This window comes from Nicotiana tabacum, chromosome 7 (assembly GCF_000715075.1).
Source record: "Nicotiana tabacum cultivar K326 chromosome 7, ASM71507v2, whole genome shotgun sequence".
Classification (NCBI taxonomy): domain Eukaryota; kingdom Viridiplantae; phylum Streptophyta; class Magnoliopsida; order Solanales; family Solanaceae; genus Nicotiana; species Nicotiana tabacum.
Window position 1 is genome coordinate 57,984,944 of NC_134086.1, and position 7,162 is coordinate 57,992,105.

Consider the following 7,162-nt stretch of genomic DNA (forward strand, 5'->3'; position numbering starts at 1 on the left):
CTCTAGCTCTAGTTCAGTTTCATCATCTACCATTACAAAAGACTTTTCTTTCTTTTTCTTCTCATCCATTTCATACTGAACTTGATGTTCAATTTCATTGTTCTTGTTTTCATCAGTATCTGAACCAGTTGCTGATGTTTCTTCACCATTTTTTATGGTCAAACATGGCCAACTTGGAAGACTTGAACTTCTTGTCGTAGTTTCTTTTTGTTTTACAACTACTGTTGTTGGTTCTGGAGTTTTGTTGTATTTTTTGTCTTTTTGTATTGAGCTTTCTATATTTGCTTCACTTGCTTTTTTCTTCCTCAATTTGTAAACATAAAGAAAGACAATAGCAACAACACCAAGCTAAATCCAAATTCATATCTGAATATGATTTTGGGAACAATCCTTTTACTTGATGAGGCTTCACTGCTTCACGTGTGGTTTTAACATTTGGTTTCTCTTATGGGTTGGTCATGTGATAACAAATCATATAGGAGGTTGATTCTTATACTTTCTCCAAGCATTCTGAATTTTTTATGTTACCTTTTCATGTTCTTTTCTTTTTTCATGGCAATTTGTGCTATGAGTATTCTTAGACCGGATTCTCTTGAAGAGTAATGACTTTATTTATCCTCTTTTGTAGATGGAGTAGATCAAAAAATGGATGATGAAGGCAGTGAAGAACTATACCTTAAGATGAATTTTGAATTGTTATAGATGAATGTTCTAGGAATCTTTTGTTATCAACATTTTTGAAACTTAACTCTTGAAATGTACTAAATTTATGCACTTTAGGTAGAACATTTGCTTTATGGATATTATTTGCTTGATGGATAATTTTATATTATTAATAGTTTCATTTTATGATGTATTTAAATTTTAGTGTAATTATAAATTATATATATATAAATATTTATTTATAACAGGTGCTATATTTTGGTTTTAACTGAACTGATATAATAGCCTACCAGAACCGTTGCAATAGGACACAAATGACATTCTAGTAGACAATGTAAACTGTTGCAATAGGTCATATAAACTGTTTCAAAATGATCTACAAACCGTTCCAAATACAAATATAACCGTTACGATAGCTTAAAGAAACTATTGCTATATCCATACATAGCCGTAACAATAGCTTACATAAGTATTGCATTAAATAATATGGTAACGGTTAAGAACCGTTGTATAAACAATATAGTAACGGTTTTAATCCGTTCCAATTGAACAAAATAATCGTTTCAACAGAGAAAGGAAAAACCGTTGCGATAGATGTATCTATAGCCACGGCAATGCAAACCGTTGCAAGAACTGTTCCTATAGACCTATGGGCACGGGGACTGATGTAAACCGTTCCAATATATCTATGGCAACAGTTTTACTGTCTATGGGAACGGTTTTTCATGCGTTACCGTAGACCAATTTTTCAGTAGTGAATTTGATACAATCAACTCAAGCTATAGGAATTAATTCTATATGAAAATTCTAAGTTCTTAATCAAAAGTCAACCCCCTGACCCACGTCTTAGAATTCGATGAAAGTTACAAAGTTCGAACACCCATTCACAAGTTCAACGATACCAAAATTTCTTAAATCCGATACCAAAATCTCGCTCAAATCCCCAAAATTCGGCCTAAGAAGTTTTCTCTATTTTTCCCAAATGTTTCATCCCAAATCACTAATTAAATGATGAAATCAAAGATATAATCATGGAATTTAACCAAAACTAAGTAAGAATCATTTACCCCAATCACTTCTTTGAAAATCTCTCCAAGAATCGCCTCCTTCTGAGCTTCCAAAATCAAATTTGTGAAATAAACTCAAACCCTCATTTTTTAAATATTTAAGCCTGCCCAGATGTCCTTAATTGCGATTGCGGAGAAGGGATCGCAAAGCACAAACTCAGCTGCCCAAGAATTAACCCTACGCGATCTCCTAAAGACTCACGCGAACGCGATGGCTAGCCTCCATAGACCGATGTGATCGTAGACATAACGACGCAATTGCGAGTAACAACCAAGCGGAATCGAGCTACCTCACTTCCTTTTCGTGAACACGACATAGCCCACGCGTTCGCGATGCATTAACTGCTCCAGCTACGCGATCGTAGACTACACCTCGCGATCGCATATAATAAATTTCCATCAATGAACAACAACCCTTAGCGATCGTGGTCCTATCCACGCGGTCGCATAGAAGGAAACTAGAACACCCCACACCAGCAGGGTTTAGCAATGCTCCATGTCCCATTTCACTCCGGTAACCATCCAAAATCCACTCGAGGCCCCCTAGAACCTCAACCAAATATACCAACAAGTCCTAAAATAACATACAAACTCGCTCGAAGAGTCAAATCACATCAAACAATGCTAAAACCACGAATCACTTATCGATTCAAGCCTAATGAACTTATGAACTTCTAACTTCTACATTTGATGCCGAAACCTATCAAATCAAGTCAGATTGATCTCAAATTTTGCACAAAATTCATAAATGACACAAAGGACCTACTCCATCTCCCGGAACCAAAATTCATACCCAGTAACTACAAAGTCACTTCTCGGTCAAACTTCTCAATTTTCAAAATTTCCAATTGTCCAACTTTCGCCATTTCAAGACTAAATAAACTGCGGACCTCCAAATCGCTATCCGGACACACTCCTAAGTCCAAAACTACCCAATAGAACTATCTGAACCATCAAAACTCCATTCCGGAGCCATTTACACATAAATCAATATCTGATCAACCTTTTCAACTTAAGCTTCCAACCTTGAGACTAAATGTCTCAACTCATTCCGAAACATCCCCGGAACCGAACCAACTATACCGGCATGTCACATAACGATAATTGAGCATAAAATAAGCAGTAAATAGGGGAACGGGGCTACAACACTCAAAATGACCTGCCGAGTCTTTACACTGTCTTACTGTTTTTAAATCAACACTATTTTCTTCACATATATATCTCATACACATTCTTGGCATCTTCTCTAATATTCAAGAAAATAATGAAAACATAAAAAGGAAGTCTAAACTTTGTCCAGTAAAAGAAGGGTATAAATTAAGTATACATCATCACAGTACGCGACATGATAATTAGGGCGAAGGAAGCAGCACGGAAATTCGAAATGTCTATTCCATAGTGGAATCTCTTGGTAGTCATTGAAAGATAAAATAATACTTACTAGATTATAATATGCATATAAATAATATTAATATGCACACGGTCAACATAAACATGACAAGATTATTGACCGCTCCATTGATAATGCGATACAAATCTTTATAGTTCAAGGAGTTTGAGGGGATTTAGTTGCTGAACCACTGAAATATATTTACTCCATATACGGGCGGTGTCAATTATGTTTATGGGGTCGGTTGAATTAATAATTATTTTTTAAATCCTGTATTTATATCTAAAAAAATCTATAATAATTTATTCAGAACTCAATAAATTGCATTTTTAGAATTCAAAACTCATAAACTAAAAAAAAAAAAATTTGATGACATTAAAAGGAGCATAGTAAATAAGTGGTTGAGTGGTGAATTACCATATAAGTTACGAATTTTATTCAAAGATGAGCATAGTTTGACATGGTATAGTACTTGTTTTCTAGTGGATATATAAATAAGTTCCTCTAACGCGCAAACATGGCACATAGTATCAATTTTCTCTATTCAAATTAGTCAACTTGGCCATGTGCATAGGATCGAAGAACTCCATATTACGCGTTTGGATCCCTCTGACTGGACTAAATTCAAAGTCAAGCAGTGATATAAGAAATGAGGAGCCATTGTAGAGTTTAATTCCCAAGGTCAAACGAAATTAAAACAAACTTGGGTCATATTATCCATATTTATGTTAAAAAATGGTTGTGTGTAGGGGACTGCAAAGTGGTTATAAATTTGCAACTCTATCGAATACCTTACAATCTAATTATAGCATATGCTTTCTTTCTCTAGCATGGTGACATTCAAACTTCCCTTGTTTTCCAACTACACTTTCTTCCTCTTGTTTCTTTCACTCCTTTCTTTATGTTCAGGTGAGGTACTACCTCCAACCTTATACCTTTCGGTCACTAAAGATTCATCAACCCTACAGTACACTACAGTAATTGAGCAAAGAACTCCTTTAGTCCCCATCAAACTCACTGTCCATCTTGGTGGCATAAGCTTATGGGTGGACTGTGATAGAGGTTATAATAGTTCAACTTACCAACCAGCTCGCTGTAACTCCACACTATGCTCTTTTGCCAAATCTCATTCCTGTGGAGACTGCATATTCAAACCTCAACTACAGCCGGGGTGCAACAACAATACTTGCTATAATTGGGGTGAAAATCCCTTGATTAATACTTATATGGACCGTGCAGAAATCGCCGAGGATGTATTGGCAATTGGTTCTACTCCTGGCATCCTTGTCACTTGGCCGCGGTTTATTTTCAGTTGTGTTGATTCCTCTATGTCGAAAGACCTTGCAGAAGGAGTCACAGGTACTGAATTATATTGTGTGACGTACTATTTTATTGCAAAGATTAAAATGTTAGAAAGAGCTAGCACACTTTTTGTGCTCAATTATATTACTTCCATGTACCAACATGTCCTTCACGGGTGGGAATATATTTTGCTTTTTGAACCGATCGATAACCTCTTACATCGTCATCTAAATTTTTAATCAGTTAGAGTGAAGACGCTTTTTAATTACTCAATTATATTATGTCTCAATACAGGAATTGCAGGTTTTGGACACCAAAGCCAGTTTCCATTCCTAATCAACTCGCTTTAGACCCTAGATTTGCCAGGAAGTTTGGTATTTGCTTGAGCTCATCTATAAGTTCTCGTGGAGTTATCTTCATTGGTTCTGGCCCATATAATTTTTATAACCCTAAGAAGGTTGATATCTCCAACAATCTTGTCTATACCAAACTAATCACAAACCCCAGGGCATTTTTGCAATCATCAGAGTACCATATCGAAGTTTCATCCATTCGAATTGCAGGGAAAGACGTGCCATTGAATAAAACACTGCTATCTATAAATAAAAGAAATGGAGTAGGTGGGACGAGAATCAAAACAACGACACCCTTCACAATCTTGGACAATAGCATTTACAATGCTGTTAAAACTGCTTTTCTCATGGAGCTTCCTAAGAATGTGACAATTGTTGAACCTCCGATGAAACATTTTGGAGCTTGCTTTAGTTCAAAAAACATTAGAAGCACAAACGTTGGACCAGATGTTCCTGGGATAGATTTTGTCTTGCACAAGAAGAGTGCATATTGGAGGATTTATGGGGCAAATTCAGTGGTACAAGTTACAAAGGATGTTATGTGTTTAGCTTTTGTTGGAGAAGACCAAACTTGGGAACCATCGATTGTGATCGGAGGGCATCAAATGGAAGAGAACTTGTTGGTATTTGACCTTGCAAGAAAGAGGATTGGTTTCAGCTCCACCCTCAAGCTTCAACAAACATCATGTGCTAAGTACGATTACACCTCTAAGACTTAATTAAGAGTCTCTTTACTAAGGCAAATCATGAATTCTTATTTTTCATTTTCAGGTTTCCTTTTTCTTAATCTCTTTTTATTGTTTTTAAACTGTTTCTATGCACGTTGGAGTCAACACGAGTAGCATGTTGAACTTATCAAAAAGAGTAAAGCAAGAGAGATCTTTGATTGTTAATTTGTTGCCGTAAGTGTTCGGAAGTTAATTTGTGTCTTTACAAGCTTTCCGTTGTGTTTCCTATTGGCAATATATATGTCAAGTTGTACTACTTAATTAATTTTATGAACATTGTTTTCAAGAAGTTCCATTTCTAGCTACTTAATCATTCCTTAGCCTCCTCAAAAAAAAAAAAAAACATTGGCGCTCTCCCAAACTTCATGTGGTGACTTCGGGATTATAAACTGATTACAGCGCAGCAAAAGCCAAAAAATTTCCAACGCAACAAAAGCAATTGTTATGTTTTATACTTCAATACCATAAAATAAGGGTGATTTGTGTGGTGTCCAATTTTTCGCGTGCACAAATTATAAAAGGATTTGGTTCTTCTACGAGTTCCTTACACTACAATTGTAGAATAATAGATGTAGAAACTAAAGAATACAAGTATTTTTACGTGAACACCCTGCTCAAAAGGTAAAAAAACCACGACCTACTTCTCAGTAGGATTTTTCCCAACACTTCATTAAATCACCCAGCCAAACAACAACGTTTACAAAACACTTGTAAACCTAAGGATTACCTCTAACCTTTATAGCATCCAGCCACAGGTTGTGCGCCAGCTTCAAGGTAACTCTAACTTAAACAATACAACTCAAAGTATCTAGACCAAATGCTTCTAAAGAAAGCTGAAAGGTACAACTCAAAGGCCTTATTACAATTGAACTAGAATAAAAGACAAACACATGGAACTGATTTTTCTATCTGGTTCATGTAGCTTCAGGTTCGTACACTTGAAATATACAAGAGTTGTTCGCAAAATGCCTTGCTATCTTGCTCTCAATTCTTGCTTAACTTCAGCGTTTGTGCGTCACCTGTAAAAGAGAACACAACTGCTATATACAGAGTTAGTAGAATAAAGATTAACTAGAGTTCTAATGCTTTACTCTTCTATGGTGGAAGAGTTCTAGTTATCTTCAACTTCTAACTCCTCCCTTGTCTATGATAGAGTTCTCTTTAAGTAAGGAGTCATGCTCTTTATCAATTATGCAACTTTTTCATTTAGGGAATATCAGACATAACCACTTATGCTTATCCCCTTCACGTGCATGCCTTGTGCTTGAATCTACCCGTGCCCTGTGTACACTATGTATAGGACCTAGTTCACGCATTTGTTCCTTTGTCAATCATCAATACAAAACTTACCAAGGCCAATAAATTTCCCCTTTTTGATGATGACAAACTCTGTGATTTTCATAAGCATGAAACATGTTTTAACTCAACTCACCATCAACACAATGTTAGAACATTTTCTATTTTAAAGTTACAAAACATCAAAGACTAGGTTCATTAGGTTATAAATATCACAATCCAAAACAAAAGCACAACATATCTTTCCCCTTTTGGCATCATCGAAAAGTTGCAACATTAAGTTATAAAATCAAATTTTAGAAGATCTTACTCTTGGCTATTGAGGCTACTTCAAATGCAATCATGAATTCAAGTTTCTCTTAT

General features: G+C 35.7%; 1 pseudogene; it reads left to right on the forward strand.

The window, feature by feature from the left end:
• Positions 1-3,793: 3,793 nt before the first annotated feature.
• Positions 3,794-5,792, forward strand: LOC107777367 (putative aspartic proteinase GIP2; annotated as a pseudogene).
• The last annotated feature ends 1,370 nt before the right edge of the window (positions 5,793-7,162 follow it).